Source organism: Symphalangus syndactylus, chromosome 13, assembly GCF_028878055.3.
Source record: "Symphalangus syndactylus isolate Jambi chromosome 13, NHGRI_mSymSyn1-v2.1_pri, whole genome shotgun sequence".
Lineage (NCBI taxonomy): Eukaryota > Metazoa > Chordata > Mammalia > Primates > Hylobatidae > Symphalangus > Symphalangus syndactylus.
Window position 1 is genome coordinate 121,937,792 of NC_072435.2, and position 18,921 is coordinate 121,956,712.

Sequence of the window (18,921 nt, forward strand, 5' to 3'; positions counted from 1 at the left end):
CTGTATCAATACAGGAAGTCATTCCTTACAGACAAATACAGGAGATCCCAGTGGGGAATTCAGAGCACTTGAGATCATCATAGTCATACATGAGTTCCCAGAGTTTGCTGTCTTCTTTGAACTTGCCTACTGCTGCTTATGTTAAGAGCAACATATAGGTTGCATTCTGTCGTGCTGTTATTTTAATTGCTCGCTTGCTAAGCTACTGTAGCCAGTGGTTCTCAACATCAGAATCACCTGGAAAGCTTCTGAAAACAAAGACTACTGGGTCTGGGACCTAAGAATTTTTACTCAGTAAGCTCCCATTGATGTTGCTGATCCAGGAACCACTCTGCTATAGGTTGTAAAGGATGTTTCTAGAAATTGTGAATAATTCCAACTGGGTGAAAAGGGGAAACTCGAGGTTTTTTTTTCTACGGCATCACTGCTGCCCTGATCTAAAATAATGCTCTGGTGGATAGAGTCTACTTGTTGCATGAAATATAAGCGAAGGAAGAAAAAAGTCAATGAGACTGGGGTTTCTCAAAGACCTTCAAATTTACAAAAAGCAGTGGAGATCTCAAGGATCTCTTGTGTACCACAGAAAAAAAAAAATAAGTGGGAGATCCCTTCCCATGTGATCTTTGGACCTGGTCACAAGGAGTGAATCAGACCTGGAGATGCCCACGGCTCTAGTGGTAAAGTTTAGGTGCTCATTCCAAGGTAGAGTTTTGCTTTCAGGTCTAATTCTGAAAAAGATCTGTGACTGTCAGCAGGGAAATGATAATTAATTTTAGAAATTATATGGACTTCTTGGTACAAGATTTGAAAAAAGAAATAGGAAGAATGCAGTAGCACATTAACTCAGCCCTTGGAGTCAAACTCTCTCACGGTCTGGGCTATATGAATCATTTGGTCTTCAAAACTTGGTCAAGGCCTTTAAAACTGTTAAGGTTTAGTTCTGTTTCTGTAAAAAAGGAATAATAATACTGCCCATATTGTAGATGTTATTGTGAGGATTAAATGGAACACTTTATTATACTTAGCATATAATAAGAACTCAATTCCTGTTAGGTGAAATGATTGTCATCATCATAATCAAGCTACTAGGAGAAAACGTAGGCAAATTTGTGTATAACCTTGGGAGTTAGGAAGTCTGTCTTTCTAACATTAGTGAGGAAAAACATTTTTTATTAAAAAGTAGAAATCTATTTAATCCAGAGTAATAAGGAAAATTAATTTTTTGAAGGGAGTGTAACAAAACTTTATTTTGAAGCCATGCTTTGAATTTCAAGGTCATCTGTTAATGCAAGACACAATATTTTAGGATGTATCAGGAAGCAGGGAGGTGTTAATTCTTTTTTCTTAACTTTTATTTTAGGTTCAAGGGCAGATTTGTTATATAGGTAAATTGCACATCGCAGGGGTTTGATATACAGATTACTTTGTCAGCCAACTAATAAGCATAGTCTCTGATAGGTAGTTTTTCAATCCTCACCTTTCTCCCACCCTCCACCCTCAAGTACACCCCAGAGTCTATTGTTCGCATCTTGGTGTAGCTCCCAGATGTAAGTAATAACATGTGGTATTTGATTTTCTGTTCCTGTGTTAGTTTACTTTACCAGTTCCATCTATGTTGCTGCAAAAGACATGATCTCATTTTTGACGGATGCATAGTATTCCATTGTGTATATGTACCACCATTTTTATCCAGTCTACCAATGATGGACATGTAGGTTGATTCCATGTCTTTGCTATTGTGAATAGTGCTGCAATGAACATACACATGCATGTGTCTTTATCATAGAATGATTTACGTTCCTTTGGCTATGTACCCAATATTGGGATTGTGGGATCAAATGTAATTCTCTGTTTTGTAGTTTTAAGTTTTTGAGATATCGCTAAACAGCTTTCCACCATGCCTGACCTAATGTACGTTCCCACCAGCAGCCTATAAATGTTCTCTTTTCTCTACAACCACCCCAGAGTCTGTTATTTTCTGACTCTTTAATAATTGCCATTCTGACTGATGTGAGATGGTACCTCATTTTGGTTTTGATTTGTATTTCTCTAATGATTAGTGAATGTTAAGAATTATTTCATATGCTTGTTGGCTACATGTGGGTCTTCTTTTAAAAAGTGTCTGTTAGTGTCCTTTTCCCACTTTTTATTGGGGTTGTTTTTGCTTACAAATTTGTTTAAGTGTTTTACAGATTCTGGATATTAGACCTTTGTTGGATGGATAGCTTGCAAGTATTTTCTCTGATGCTGTAGACTGTCTGTTTACTCTGTTGATAGTTTCTTTTGCTGTGCAGAAGCTGTTTATGTTAATTAGGTCCCATTGTCAATTTTTATTTTTGTTGCAATTGTTTTGGCATCTTGTTCATGAAATCTTTGCCAGGTTCTATGTTCAGAATGGTATTTCCTAGGTTGTCTTCCAGGTATTTTATAGTTTTCGGTGTTAGAGTTGAGTCTTTAATCAATCTTGAGTGATTTTTGTATATGGCGTAAGGAAGAGGCCCAATTTCAAGCTTCTGCACATGGTTAGCCAGTTATTCTGGCACCATTTATTGATAGGGAGTGCTTTCCCCATTTCTTGTTTTTGTTGGCTTCTTCAAAGATCAGATGATTGTAGCTGTGTGACATTATTTCTGGGCCCTCTATTCTCTTCCATTGTTTTATGTGCCTGGTTCTGTACCAGTACCATGCTGTTTTAGTACCAGGACCATGCTGTTTTAGTTACTATAGCCTTGTAGTATAGTTTGAAGTTGGGTATTGTGATGCCTCCAGCTTTGGTCTTTTTGCTTAGGATTGCCTTGGCTATTTGAGCTCTTTTTTGGTTCAATATGAATTTGAAAATAGTATTTTCTACTTTTGTGAAGAATGTCAGTGGTAGTTTAATAGGAATAGGATAGGAATGGTGTTGAATCTGTAAATTGCTTTGGGCAGTATGGCTATTTTAATATTGATTCTTACTATCCATGAGCCTGGGATGTTTTTCCGCTTGTTTGCGTCATCTCTGATTTCTTTGAGCAGTGTTTTGTAGCTCTTGTTGTAAAGGTTATTGACCTTCTTGGTTAGCTGTATTACTAGGTATTTTCTTCTTTTTGTGGCTATTGTGAATGGGATTGCATTCTTGATTTTGTTTTCAGCTTGGATGTTGTTGATGTATAGAAATGCTACTAATTTTTTGTATACTGATTTTGTATCCTGAAACTTTGCTGAAGTTGTTTATCAGATCAAGGAGCTTTTGCACAGAGACTATGGGATTTCCTAGGTGTAGAATCATATTATCTGAAAACAGAGCTAGTTTAACTTCCTCTCTTTTTATTTGGATACCTTTTATTTATTTCACTTGACTGGTTGGTCTAGCTAGGACTTTCAGTACTATGTTAAATAGGAATGGTAAGAGAGGGCATTCATGTCTTGTTCCAGTTATCAAGGGGAATGCTTCCAGCTTTTGCCCATTCAATATGATGTTGGCTGTGACTGTCATAGATGGCTCATAACATTTTGAGGTGTGTCCCTTCAGTGTCTAGTTTGTTGAGGGTTTTTTACATAAAGGATGTTGGATTTCATCAAAAGCCTTTTCTGCATCTCCTGAGTTTGTTCATCAGTTTTTGTTTTCTTTTTCAGTTCTGTTTATGTGGTGAATCACATTTATTGATTTGCTTATATTGAACCAACCTTGCATCCCAGGTGATATGATTTGGCTCTGTGTCCCCATCCAAATCACCTCGAATTGTAATATTCCCTAAGTGTCAAGGGTGGGATCAGGTGGAGGTAATTGAATCATGGGGGCAGTTTCCCCCATGATGTTCTCATGATAGTGAGTGAGTTATCATGAGATCTGATGGTTTTATAAGTGTCTGGCATTTCTCTTGCTGGCACTCATTCTCTCTCCTGCCGCCCTGTGAAGAGATATCTTCCATCATGATTGCAAGTTTCCTGAGGCCTCCCCAGCCATGCAGAACTGTGAGTCAATTAAACCTCTTTTTTTTTTTTATAAATTACCCATTCTCAGATATTTCTTCATAGCCGTGTGAGAACAGATGAATACACCGGGGTAAAGCCTACTTGATTGTAGTGGAGTAGCTTTTTGATGTGCTGCTGGATCAGGATTGCAGTATTTTGTTGAGTATTTTTGCATTTATGTTCGTCTGGGATATTGGCTTAAAGTTTTCTTTTTTTTTTTTGGTGTGTCTTTGTTGGATTTTAATATCAAGGATAATGCTGGCTTCACAGAATAAGTTAGGGAGGAGTCCCTCCTCCTCAATTTTTTGGTATAGTTTCAGTTAGAATGGTCCCAGCTCTTCCTTATACATCTGAAGAATTCAGTTGTGAATCCATCTGGTCCTGGGCTTTTTCTGGTTGGTAGGCTGTTTATTACTGATTCAATTTTGAAACTCATTATTGGTCTGTTAGGATATTGAATTTCTTCTTTGTGCCACTTCAGAGATTGTGTGTTTCTAGGGATTCATCCATTTCTTCTAGGTCTTCTAGCTTGTGTGCACGGATGTGTTCACAATAGTGTCTGAGAGATTTTTGTATTTCTGTGGGGTTGGTAGTAAGGTCCCCCTTGCTTTTCTGACTGTGTTCCTTTGGCTCTTCTCTCTGTTTTTCTTTCATTCAGTTCAGCTCTGATTTTGGTTATTTCTTGCCTTCTACTAGCCTTGGCATTGGTTTGCTCTTGTTTCTCTAATTGTGATGTTAGGTTGTTTGTTTGATATCTTTTTAAGTTTTTGATATGGAAATGTAGTGCTATAAATTTCCCTCTTAACACTGCTTTGGCTGTGTCCCAGAGATTCTGTTATGTTGTATCTTCGTTCTCATTAGTTTGAAATAATTTCTTGATTTCTGCCTTAATTTTGTTATTTGCCCAGAAGTCATTCAGGAATAGGTTGTTTGATTTCCATGTAATTGTATGGTTTTGAGTTATTTTCTAACTATTTTTATTGGACCATGGCTGACATGATTTCAGTTCTTTTGCCTTTGCTGAGGATTGCTTTATGCCCAATTGTGGTCAATTTTAGAGTACGTGCCATGTGCAGATGAGAAAAATATATATTATGTTGTTCGTGGGTGGAGAGTTCTGTAGAGGTCTACTAGGTTCATTTTGTCAAGTCTTGAGTTCAGGTCCCAAAAATCTTTGTTAGTTTACTGACTTAGTGATCTAATACTGTCATTTGGGTCTTAAAGTTTCCCACTACTCTTGTGTGGTTATCTAAGTCTCTTTGTAGATCTCTAAGAACTTGCTTTCTGAATCTGGGCGCTTCTGTATTGGGTATATATATACTTAGGATAGTTAGGTCCTCTTGTTGAATTGCGCCCTTTACCATTATATTATGCCCTTCTTTGTCTTTTTTGATCTTTGTTGGTTTAAAGTCTGTTTTGTCTGAAATTAGAATAGCAACTCCTACCATTTTGTTTTGTGATTACTTGGTAGATTATTCTCCATCTCTTTACTTTGAGCCTATGGGTGTCATTGCATGTGAAATGAGTCTCTTGAAGAACGGTATACCATTGGGTTTTACTTCTTTATCCAAATTGCCACTCTGCCTTTTAATTGGGGCATCTAGCCTATTTACATTCAAAGTTAGTATTGATATGTGCAGATGTGATCTTGTCATCATGTTTTAAGCTGGTTATTATGTAGACTTGTTTGTGTGGCTGCTTTATAGTGTCACTGGTCTATGTACTTCAGTATACTTTGTAGGTAATGTATTTTGTACCTGTGTACTTTGTTGATAATGGTCTTTCCTTTCCACATTTAGTGCTCCCTTCAGGGCCCCTTGTAAGGCAGGTCTGGTGGTAATGAATTCCCTCAGCATTTGCTTGTCTGAAAAGGATCTTATTTCTTCTTCACTTAAGAAGCTCAATTTGGCTGCAAATGAAATTATTGGTTGAAAATTCTTTTGTTTAAGAATGCTGAATATAGGCCCCCAATCTCTTCTAGCTTTTAGGGTTTCTGCTGACAGGTCTGCTATTAGTCTGATAGGCTTCCCTTTGTGACTTGCCGTTTCTCTGTAGCTGCCTTTAACATTTTTTCTTTCATGTCAACCTTGGGGAATCTGATGACTGTGACCATCTTGCAGATGGTCCTCTTGTGTAGTATTTTGTAGGGGTTGTCTACGTTTCCTGAATTGAAATGTTGGCATCTCTAGTGAGGTTGGTGAAATTTTTGTGAATCATATCCTGAAATATGTTTTCAAGTTGCTTTTCTCTGTCTCTTTCAGGGACACCAATGAGTAGTAGATTTGGTCTCTTTACATAATCCCATATTTCTCAGATTTTTAAAAATTCTTCTTTATTGTTTTTTCTTTATTTCTTCTAAGTGACTTTGGAGAGCAAGTCTTCAAGCTCTGAGATTCTTTCCTAGGCTTGGTTGATTCTACTATTAATACATATGATTGCATTATGAAATTTTTCTAGTGTGCTTTTCAGCTGTAGCAGATCAGTTTGATTCTTTCTTATAATGTCCAGTTAATCTAGTAGCTCCCGTATTGTTTTATTGTAATCCTTAGATTTCGTAGTTTGGGTATCAAGTAGCCCCTGTATGTGGATGATACTTGTTCCTATCTATATTCTTAACTCTATTTCTGACATTTCAGCTATTTCAGCCTGGTTAAGAATCATTGCAAGGGAACTAGAGTATTCATTTGGAGATAAGAAGGTACTCTGGCTTTTTGAGTTGCCAGAGGTCTTGGACTGGTTCTTTCTCATTGGTGTGGGTGAATGTTCCTTCAGTCTTTGAAGTTGCTGTGCTTTGGATGGGTTGTTTTGCTTTTTTCTTCTTTGATGTCCTTGGGGGTTAAATTATGGTATAAGATGGGTTTGATTGACTGGCTTTGATTCTAATCAATTCCTGGGTCTTGGAGGAGAACTCTCTGATTATGTTTCCATGGCCACGTTTCTTTGGTTAGGTGATCTAGTCTAGGGGGCCCCCTCAGACAGGGGCCATGGTTGACCCTAATCTGCTGTCTATGTGCTTCCTAGGAAAACATGGGGTTGTGCCTGCCCTCAGAATTCAGGCAGAAGCAGGACCACTGGTTTAGAAGCTCTAGCAGATGTGGCCTATCTGGCTATGAGAGGCGGAGGTTGGAGGAGTTGCCTTCCCTGCTGTCTGGGGTTTCCACAGCAACAGGAGGCTATGACCCTCAGCAAATTCAGGCAAAAGTAGGACTGCTAGACTAGAAGCTCTAGCATGTGTGAGTCACCTGGATACTGGTGGCAACAGTGGGTAAGGATGCCCAGTCTGCAGCCCAGGTGGGTACAGCCTCCTGTTGTTCCAAAAAACACTTGGGCTGCAGATTGTATAGAAAATTCTACTAAGATGTTTAACTGTGAGTGAGAGGAACAGAGTACAGTAGATGGAGAGGAGACATGGAGTCCAAGACAGTTTTATCTGTTGTTTGTTCAGAATGGAAGAAATATTTCAGATGAGAAGGGTTTGATTGAGAAGGAGAAGCTGACTGCAGGACAAAGGCAAAATGAATTTATAATGTCAACTGCAGGGGAGGCTATGGGGGGTGGAAATCCTTAATCTGAGGATCTGGCTATAGATGGAAGGAGAGGCCATTTTTTCTTCAACAGGCAGAAAAAAGGAAAAGCCCTGACTTTTGAAGACCAGGTTTCTCTGTGCAAAAGGAGAATCACAGTCATCTACCAAGAGTAAGTGAGAAGGCAGGGCTGTCAGAAGAAAACAAAATGATTTGAAGTAGCAGTTAGAGAAAGTTGAAGAGCAGGAAACTATAAATGGATTGCTGCAAAGGATTTAAAATCCAGTCGTTTCACATGGTGTCACCTCTCTGTTGTAGGGCTTTGCCCAGAAGGGCTTACTGCTTAGGTGTAGATGGAGAAAGTGGATAGTGATATCCATGCCTGGTTGGCGATGTGCCATATGGATGAGGATTACCAACAGAGACACCTTAGGAAAGCTAAAGCAGTTCCATGAATGCAAGATAAGGACTAGGAGGTATAAGGCTCACACTTAATCTCTGTTACCAAGGGTATCCTTGGTATCTGACAGTGAGTCAGGCCAAATAAAGATACTTAGGTCAAGGTGTCAAATATTCTGTTTAAGAATGTGAAGAGGATCCCCTTTTAGGAAGTAGAATTTATCTATAATGCTATAATAAAATAATCTCTTCAGAGACTATTTTAATGTGTGACAGGGTATTTAAGACAGAAGGGGGATCCTGTTGAGGGGTATATTTTAATTATTCTAGGTTTACTTTTGTTTCACAGAGAGACAGCCAACCAACTAGGATCTTCTTTGTTCGGGGGAAAAATTATCATAGTTGTCTCCTTTATTATATAAATGTCCATTGTCTTAAAAGAATCATATTCAAGAACTGGGTGATTATCCTAATTGATTTAAGGAGATGGGCTTCCATTATCTGCCATGCACTATGGGTGAGGATAGGAAAAGATGAACAAGAGTCCTACAATGATGGTGCCTGCATTCTACTGGATTAGCAAAAGATATCACCCATCCTCTTATGATATACCAAACTGATACTGAAAAAAAGGTAAGTTAACTTGATAAATGAGCCCATGTCCTCCTGGAAGGGAAAATGGATAACCCACTTCCTGTATCCCAAGATTTGAAGTTAGAGAGAACAGGGCCACACAGATAAAGATCCAGTGAGAGAAAAGGAAAATAAATTCCACAAAAATAAAGAGATCTTATGGAAGGAGTAGATTTAGGCTGGCAGAATTGTTTAACCCATGGACACAAAGACTGGTTTCACGTGGCTGATTTCTGTGTAGTGTGTCGCTGGCTGATATAGGGAGCCAGAGACTACCCCAGCACAAAACAATGGCTAAAGAGGCACATGAAGTACAAAGCACCCTAACTTCACAAACAACTGGTCCTGGACAGGTTTCTCAGCAGTGGAGAATTACAGCAGCAGAAATGCACAGAACCATTCTTCAACAGTGACACTGTGTTGCAGCATGGAGTAATGACAGCAGTGGACTGGCAGAGGCCATTTCTTTTGTTTGGCATTTCAAGGAATACCAATTCCTTTTAGACTATATTAACTCCCATGAGTTTTGAACAATTTGGTGTAGGTGGAACTCCAAAGAGGGCAATTCTGGAATTCCTGCTAATGAGGTTTATGACCATACATGAAATATTGTAAAGAAATAACAATTGAGAGTACATGTACTGCATAGTTACTTCATTCATGAAAACAGTACTCTGATTTTGTTCAAGTACTGAGTTGCCAGATAAATATCCATGGAAGATACATTCCTCCCAAAGCTGCAAAGATGAATCATGATTTGCCTGCCCCTTTGGGTAATGAATCCTATTCTTTTCTGCTGTACTTGGTTGCATTGAGTCTATGGCCAATGAGCTATATAGGAGAATTTGGGGGAGTTTAGTCCCCTGAGAATAGATGGCACTTTGGATGAGGTCCCTTTTCTGCCCACTCTATCTTCTCTGCTTGAGACGCTGGCATCTGAGAACATGATGCTTGGGGCTGTGGAGCCATTTGCAGTCAGTAGAAAAAAAGCCAAGAAAATCATAAACATGTGGATGCCATAAGCTTTCAGAACTGCTGAACAAACCCAGCACTGCCTGTGTCCCAAGATGTTGTGTTATGGGTGATTAAATGTCTTCAGTATTTTAGATATTAGTAGTTGAATATACTATTATTTTTAGCAGAAATCTTCCCAAATGGGCATACTTTTGTTCTATTGCTATGACAAATTTTCCAGAGATCAGTTTTCTCTAGTGACATAACCTTCAAAGCACCACATATGCAAAGATAATCTTATCATAATTGTGGTTAAATAATATATTTTGAAATGGGTACTTTCAGATCTACATCCTAGACTCTATAATATGTTCCACAAGAATAGAGAAACACAGTCTGAAACCCAGCACCTCATCTGCTCACTGACACAGAGATCATGCTCTCTTCCACAAAAAATGTTGCAAATAAAAATTCTCAAAGTGAACAAAATAGTTTTTTTTAATTAAATTTTTTTAAAGTGTTACCAAATACAAATGGGGGCGGAATTCTCAACCAAAGCATGGTCACCTTAGATAAGCATGGTAGGGAAATTACTCTCAGAATTGCAGTATTTTTTAACATATTATCAAAAATTCCTGCACAGATTGCTCCAAAGTTTCAGTGTTTAAAAAACAAATGGTCAATACAGGCTACTGCAATCACTCATGTTTGATTGATTATGTGTCTTTAAAGGTAAAAAACTACAAATGGGCTGAGAGGGAAAAAAAAACACACTGAGAACTATTGACCTGCTTTAACTGTTTCAATAGCAGTGCGGGGCATCTCAGCAGGCTGTGCTCTGGGGGCCCTGCTTTCTCTGAGAGCAAAAACCTGTGGCACAAATACCATCATTAACATTTTGTACTGGTATCTTGTGAGTGTATTGAATTGACCAGTTACCCAATCATGGATTGAACAAGATTATTTAACAAACAGGATAACATTGGCTCCTCCAAGTATAACAGATGTCCAAAGGTGTCTCTTCACATGGATGGGTGCTAAGGGGGAGTTGAAGTCAGTAGATTATCATCAATGAATTGTTTGGCTTCCTTTTCCAAAATGGAAGATCCAGAGAAGAAGAAACATCTTTCTGAAAGAAAGAGGAAAATGAGATACATTGAATACCTACTTTGTGACACTTTACTAACCATATTGATGCAGGGCAAGTGAGCCCCAAAATTGGGGCTTAGCCTGGGAGGGTTCTTGGCTTCACCCAGGAAAGAACTCAAGGGTGAGCCAGTGGTGTTAGACAGCAACTTTTATTGAAACGGCAGTGCACAGCAGCAGCAGAGGTACTGGTCCTTGCAAAGCAGGGCTACCCCATGGGCTGTGTGCCAAGAGTAGCAGCTCAGAGGGAGTTCCACAGTCACATTTATATCTCCTTTTAATTACGTGCAAAATAAGGGGTGGGTTATTTATAAATTTCTAGAAAAAGGGTGAAAACTTATGGGTCATTGCCATGGAAAGGGGCGGTAACATCCAAGTGTTACCATGGCAATGGTAAGCTGATGTGGCACTGGTGGGCATGTTTTATGGAGATCTGCTTTCATCTCTTTCCTGTGTGGCTGACACTGGCTAGCGTCCAATCTGGTCTGGAGTAAAGTCCACCTCCTACCTCAATATAAATATACTCTTCCTGTGTAGATTTTTTCTTTTCTTTTTTCCCTTTTTTTTTTTTTTTTTGACAGAGTCTTGCTTGTCACCCAGGCTGGAGTGCAGTGTCACAATCTTGGCTCAATGCAACCTCCGCCTCCCTGGTTCAAGCAATTCTCCTGACTCAGCCTCCAGAATAACTGGGATTACAGGCATGTGCCAACATACCTGGCTAATTTTTTTTTGTATTTTTAGTAGAGACGGGGTTTCACCGTGTTAGCCAGGATGGTCTTGATCTCCTGACCTCGTGATCTGCCTGCCTCGGCCTCCCAAAGTGTTGAGATTACAGGTGTAAGCCATCACACCTGGCCTATTTTATTTTCTTAATTCACGTATGAGGAAACTGAGACTCATAGGAATTATGCTATTTGCTTAAGGTCTCCCAGATAGTAAGGAATGAGCAGAGCTGGAGTGAGAACTCAAGACTACTTTACTCTAAAACCTTTGCCCTTTATAAGCATGGATGGCAAATTTATTTTCTCTCATCTATCCATTCCCATAGCCTGGGAGTAGCTGCCCAGAGCATTCTGCTGAGATGGTTTCTGGGGATGCATCCAATCTTTGAAGAGAAGCTGTTTGTGATTGATTAGTAACTTCTGCCATGGATGAGAACAGGGAGGGGGCATTTTCTGTAGCACAACTTGGACCACAGATGAGTGAAACCCATCTGTTTGTGATCCAAATTTATATTTAAGGAAAGGTTCTGTACATTTATTGCTAATAGTAGATATCAGTTGTAATTGACACCCAAAATACATTTACCTTTTCCCTGGGAACAATACCTTGAATATACTCCAGAAATAGGCAAGTGACTCAGGCCAAAGGAAAGGCTTCTCATTTCCTTACCATGGTGCTTACTCCAGGGGATGGGCATGCTACTGTGAAAGTCATGAGATTCAACCCTGTGGTCTTCTGTGGGAGATACACACACACACACACACACACACACACACACACACACATAGCTGGAGTGCTTGGCAGCCAGTTTGCTACTATGTACAACTGAGAATAAAGCTAATGTTGAGAATATAGCAAGTAAGAGACAGACAAGTAGTCCTGGTATCACTGTTTGATCTTGCTTAGGCACCAGATGGTTTCATAAGCCAATGAGCCCACCTATTGACTGAAGCCATATTGAGTTAGGTTTTCTGTGTCATTTGCAAATACATTGAAGAAAAAGCAGGAACAGGGGCCATTCTTCTTAAACTTACAGACTACTTTGAATTCTGTGTTTGTAGATGCAGTCATTTTTCATTTTACCATCTACATGTTTTTATTCTATTCATCGAAATCTGAAAAGCTGTTCTGTGAAAATGAAAGTACACTGAGGACAGGGAACCTGGGCATAAATAATACACTCACTCTGATGACTTTGGTGGCCAACGTCACCTCTCCTCAGCACATTTCTGGTTTCAGTCCCAGCCACAGGGGCCAGGTCCAGGTATAATCAGACTCAATGTCAGCCTCCCACCTCAAGGTGCCTGCTACACGTCTTTTTGCTGTCTGTCTTTGGGATTTTCCCAAAGCTGTGGAACCATACTCAGCTCCCATTTTAGTGTGAGCCTGAAGTGCATAGAAGATGACTCCTCCAGATGTGTCTACCCACCAATGGAGAATATAGAGCAATTAAACAAAGATCCAGCCTCTTCTGTACACAAACAGTTCTAGGAGGTATTCTGTGATTCCCAGAGGGCCTGTCAGTATTCAGCCCCCACTACCCGCAGCAGTGACCCTTATAAAATGTCATTTTATTGATGTTTCCTACTTTCCTATTTCACATTCCCAGTTCCTTTACTAGAGCTCCCCTAGAGCACTTTCCAAACTAAATCACCTGCATCTAAGTCCTTGTCTCAGCCTCAAGTTTTCTGAGAACTTCAACCAAGACAGATCCTGCCCTCTGCATATTAGGAAATGGGAGGATAGATTGGAAAAAGATGAAAGCACCATTAGTACAAGACAGCATGAGATCGATCAGTGTTCCATGAAAGAACATGGTAAGATGATTTGCTTTCTGGATAAGCAGCAACTGAATGAGTTCTGTTATTATCTTCATTTACAGGGGAAGAAACTGAAGGTATTTGAAGGGGAGTGGGGGCATGGCGGCCTTTGTGTTCCCTAGTGTATTTTTCTCCTATTGTCTCATTTATTGGGCTCCACATAAACTGAAGCTTTCCTGAGAATGGGGGCAGGGTTCATATCTGAAACCATTATGAGCTCACAGAACTTTGAACTTGAATGCCTGGGGGGCTGGGGGATTTAAATCCATTGAGGATAATAATATAATAATATACATATGACTGTATATTATTGCTTAAGGTTTGCCTTTGCTATGTCTCAAACAAAAGTCATTAGTGGTAGCTAAATTTGTTCTAAAATATTTCTTTAGTGATTAAAGGATTAAAAAATATATGGCTCTGAATGCTTTCAGGCAGGGTGCACAACTTGCAATTTAACACTGAATCCACCTTCCTATTGCCTGAAACTCTACCGTGGTTACATCACTCTTTGGCCTCTGAAGCCAACTGAATTTTCAACCCCTGGTCTAAGAAACTCCCCTTACCCTGTTTGCATCTTGACTGTTGTCCTTACTAGTCCAGTAGTTTATCTGGAAAACCATAGTGTCAGTCTGAAGATCCTGGGGCCATCTGGGTTTCTTCACAGAAGCAGTTAAAATTATTTCCTTCCCCATCTTTTTGTTGTAAGCAGCCAGGCATTGTAATGCCACCAACGATTCAGACTGGAAACTTATTCCCTAAAAATGGCATATTGACTATGAAATAATAGCCGAAAAAAAAACCAGTGTAATCTCAGCTTTGCATTACTGAATTTGCAAAGTCACTAGGCCAATGGGATATTTTATTTTGTTTTTTTTTTCTGTGGCACAGCATCCCTGAGTTGGCAAGTTAACTACATGATGACAATTGTTAGAATGTATTTAGTAATTGCTCTTTAGCACATCGCATCTCACTTATCCTTTTGTTCTCTGTCTCATCTGCTCCCTCCCAATTTTTCCAGCTACAAATACAGTCTGACTGCCTAGTAAATGTCGAGAAACCCCAACGAGACTAAAGCAGGAGCTAGTTAAGGATGTTTGGCAAATTGTAGCAACATTGTTCATAATAGCCAAAAAGTATTTTCTGCATTCTGGATGTGCTGAAGGAAAGAAAGAAAGAAAAAGGAAAGAAAGAAAGAAAGAGAAAGAAAGAAAGGAAAGAAAGAAAGGGAGAGAGAGAAAGAGAGAAAGAAAGAAAGAAAGAAAGAAAGAAAGAAAGAAAGAAAGAAAGAAAGAAAAAGAAAAGAAAGCAAGCCAAAGGGGAAACACTCCAAACACTCATCAAATGATTAAAGGACACCCATATGTGGTTTATTCATACAATAGAATATACTTCTATGTTAAAAAGGAATGAAGTTCTGATACATTCTAAAACGTGGGTGAATTTAACATTTTTTTAATTTTTAACTTTTTAAAATTCTTTTGGTACAGATGGGGTCTTGCTTTGCTGCTCAGTCTGGTTCAAACACCTGGATTCTAGCCATCCTCCTGCCTAGGTCTCCCAAAATGCTGGGATTACAGGTGTGAGCCACCATGCCCAGCCCATGGGTGAACGGTGAAGACATTATGTATATGACTCAATTCATATTAAATATCCCAAAGAGGTAAAACTATACAGACAGGAGGCCAGGCGTGGTGGCTCACACCTGTAATCCCAGCACTTTGGGAGGCCAAGGTGGGCAGATGACAAGGTCAGGAGATCGAGACCATCCTGACCAACATGGTGAAACCTGTCCCTACTAAAAATACAAAAATTTGCTGAGCGTGGTGGTGCACTCCTATAATCCCAGCTACTCAGGAGGCTGAGGCAAGAGAATCGCTTGAACCTGGGAAGTAGGTGTGAGCCTAGATCACGCCACTGCACTCCAGCCTGGCAACAGAGCACGACTCCATCTCAAAAAACAAACAAACAAACAACAAACAAACAAAAAACTATAGAGACAGGAAGTGATTATTGGTTGCCAAGGGCTGTGGGAATCAGTTGAGGACAAACAAGGAGTGACTGAAAAATGCAATGAGGCTTCTTTTTGGGGTAAGGAAAATGTTCTAAAACTGATGGTGGTGATAAAGGCACATCTCTGAATAAACAGCCACTGCACTGTATGGTTTGAATGGGTGAATTTTGTCGTATGTTGATTGTATCTCAATAAAGCTGTTTAAACATGTCCAGCTCATCCTGCAAGGGTAGAGCAAGTAAGTGGGTCTTTATTGCTATATGATGGGTATTTGATTCACCCTGCTTTGTGCCCTTGGAGGGGGAGCCCCTCTGGTTTGCATCACAGAGGCTTCTGTGCCTTTTGCCTTCTAGTGAAATGCAGGAAGAGGAGTCATCTGTGGTAGGTCAGGTGTGGAAGGAGAGGACCCCCGACTCCTTCCTTGTGGAGTTGCAGTTTCACTGCTGATATTCCCTTCCCTGAGGCCACCTTGCTGTCAAACAGCTCAGTTTCCATGGCTGTGGTTCTCACTGGGTTCCAGCATGGGCTCTCTCCTCCCACTCCTTCAGACCTCTTTAATTATTCCTATAAGTGAGCCATCTGTTTCTTTCTAGGACCTGGTTGACAGGTACCTTTCTTTTCGACCATCTCTAGAACCCTTCAATATGCTTTATGACTTTCCCCTTAATCTGTGCCTGGAGGCAGCACCTGATGAATGTTCCAGCCCCTTCTCCAGTAGCATTTCCATTTGGCATCTCTGGTGCACAAGGAAGTGAGTTCATCTTTGAGGCTATTGTACCACGTGGTCAGGAGCACCCACGGCCCCAGAGCAGGCATTCACCCCAGACACAGGGATAAGGAAACCTCTAGTGGAGGCAACACAGCCAGCCCTGCCTTCCCCCTGGCTCCCTGCCCTGTACCACAAAGACTCACACATCTTTGAGGCAAGCACCCATGTCCTCTGATGCGTGAAAAACCAACCACATAGAGTATCTATGTAAGAGAATAAATCGAAAGGGGATGGCTTCCATCAACATTGCCTTTGGGCATACGCCTGTGCAATTCCAGTGTCCTCTTGGGGGAGCCCCTTCCAGAGGATCTGCTGATTGAGCACCCTGCTTTGCCGATGCCAGCAACTCCTGTGATCTGCTGAGGCCAATGCAGGCACCTGCCAAGGCAGATGGTTGCGAAGAGGTGGTGAAGCATCCCCCTGCCCTCCCAGGATCACATTTCCACTTGTGCAGTGAAGGAAACAGATACTTTCCAGAGTGAAGCCAGTTCCATTGGAGAAGCAGGAGCCACCAGGTGTCAGCAGCCTCCCTGTCCACGTGGTCTGGGTTTCTTTAGCACCAAATTAGCCAGTCTGCTGCAATAAAGTCCTTTCTAATTTTCACAAATATTAACTGCACTCCTAATTTTGTGACTTTCTTTGGTAGACTTCATTGAAAATATCCTAAGTCATAGAGCAAGGTTCTATTGCCTTTCCCCAATCCACCTGTGTCCCACCCTTTTTTCCTCACTCTGTTTTCTTACAGAAACTCTCATGTCTGTTTTCACAGTTACTGATAGGCAGGCAGCTCAGCAGGATGGTCATGGGGGTGGTCCCCAAATATGTCCAGATGTGGATCCCCAGAGCTCATGGGGAGCCTGCATGTCTTGCTTCCTTGGAGTTGAATGGAGCCATGTGACTCATCCTGGGCTACGAGTGGTCACAGAAAGTGATGTCCACCACTTCTGAGAGGAAGCATTTAATTGCCCATTGGAGACCCTTTTGAGTTCTTTGACTAATGAGCAGCAGTTTTTGTTTGTTTGTTTGTTTCTGAGACAGAGTCTGAGACTCCAGCCCAGGCTGGAGTGCAGTGGCGTGATCTCAGCTCACTGCAACCTCCACCTCCCGGGTTCAAGTGATTCTGCTGCCTCAGCCTCCTGAATAGCTGGGACTACAGGCATGCGCCACCACGCCTGGCTGGTTTTTGTATTTTTAATAGAGACGGGGTTTCGCCATATTGGCCAGGCTGGTCTCGAACTCCTGACCTCGTGATCTACCCACCTTGACATCTCAAAGTGCTGGGATTGCAGGCGTGAGCCAATGCACCCAGCAGTGAGCAGCGGTTTTTAAGACAGTGGGTGGTCCTGTTTTGGGCATGTGGCATGAGAAAAACATAAGTCTCTGTTGCTATAAATTACTGAGATCAGGGTAGAATATTTGTTACTGCTGTATAATCTTACCTGGCCTTACTTATCAGTGGTCCAGAGGATGGAGTCAGACCGGCAGCACTTAAATCCCTCCTCTGTGTTTATCTGTGGACTTTGAACAAGTCATTTAACCTCTTGTACTACTGTTTTGAAGTAGCAGGAGCTAGATTATAAATTATTGTGAAGATTAAACAAGCCCATACACATAAAGGTTTTCGAACAATGCTTGGCACACAGGAAGCTATGATGACGGGAAGGTTTCTTCCTCTCAGGGCTTCATAATAGACAATTCCTGGGCCAGAAGTCTCAGTCTTTACTCAAAGCCAACTTTTCAAAATAGTCTCCTAAAATTTACTAGCCTCTACCTAGGAGGACTGGCAATATAATAATCTGAAATAACAACCAGTGAGTTTTCTCTCGTATTTATTATTATTCTTTCACCTTCCTTCCAGTTGGGCAGCTACACTGTCTGGCATTAAGTTGCCTCACATAAGTGTTGTTACAGCCCAAAGTAGAGAAAAGACTTTTGAAACTCAAAAGTCTGCCATCTAAAGACACTTACCCTGAGAAGAAGCTCTGGCGTGCACGGTTAGGGTACACCAGACGGCATCAGTTGTTTGACTGAACATCTCTTCTGATTCACTGGTGTCCATGCAAAACCATGGTTCAGTATTTTGAGAAAACGTGTGGTGAATCAGAGCAAACTTTCTGGCCAAAGAAACAAATTCTCCATTTGAAAGGACTTGAGAAGAGCTTGAGGGTGAATGAGGAGAGTGTAGATGTTTACCCAACCAAGAAAGGAGTCCCAAACCCTGCCTTCTCCATTCTCTTGGCACAATGCAAGTAGGTTTGTGGAACCTGACAGCACATGGAACCTCTGCCTCATGTTCTAGATAGAACCCAGGGACCAATCCCCATGTAGTACATCTTGAAAAATGTGCCTGAGCCAGCATCATGGTGTCTTCCACACTGACCATGGTATAGCAGCAGCAGAGGTGCCCAGATATAGAAGTGGTCCTACCATCGCATGGAGCTTCCTGAGTGTAAATAATTCTCATGCATCAAGAAAGTAGAGACTTAGAAAGGAGAACCACTGGACTTTAAGATAAGCACAAGGAAAAACAATCACACTAATTAGATAATCAGACAAGGGTAGTTGACTTGGGAATTCTACCACGATCAGATGACCAGACACTCACACATGCACACACACACACACCCTTCTGCACTATATTAATGTCCTATATCTGAGATACAACTCGATCCCAAAATTAAGTGTGCGAAAATATTGCATTTACTGATATTTTCTCAAGCATTCTGGGCAATAAAAACTCAAAAGACAACCTGAGTCATATAGTCATACATAAACATAGAAGTTTCCATTCTTCCAGAGCTGAGTTCATGGATGGAAACTCATACCTACTACAAAAAAAAAGAAAAATGCTAGGAGCAGCTGTTGAAAGAATAACATTTTCTTCATCACACTACACATACATCAAATTAACACATGGCTTATGGAACATGGAAGGTTAAGAAAATAACCTTTAATGTGACAGCTAAATGAAATACTGCTTAAGACTGG

At 40.7% G+C, this 18,921-nt stretch overlaps 1 protein-coding gene and 2 long non-coding RNA genes across 3 annotated transcripts in view; 1 reads left to right on the forward strand and 2 right to left on the reverse strand.

Moving 5' to 3' along the window:
- The window catches only part of LOC134732173 (uncharacterized), a 71,674-nt gene that overhangs the window by 19,725 nt on the left and 33,028 nt on the right, over positions 1-18,921 (forward strand). The gene's annotated exons all lie outside the window — the stretch shown is intronic.
- On the reverse strand, positions 10,411-16,480 carry LOC129460060 (uncharacterized). The gene is made up of 2 exons (XR_008650147.1): positions 16,404-16,480; positions 10,411-10,593 (listed from the first exon to the last, which is right to left on the reverse strand). It is a non-coding gene; the product is annotated as an uncharacterized lncRNA (long non-coding RNA).
- Positions 16,474-18,075, reverse strand: LOC134732219 (uncharacterized). The gene is made up of 3 exons (XR_010115168.1): positions 17,896-18,075; positions 17,373-17,429; positions 16,474-16,509 (listed from the first exon to the last, which is right to left on the reverse strand). It is a non-coding gene; the product is annotated as an uncharacterized lncRNA (long non-coding RNA).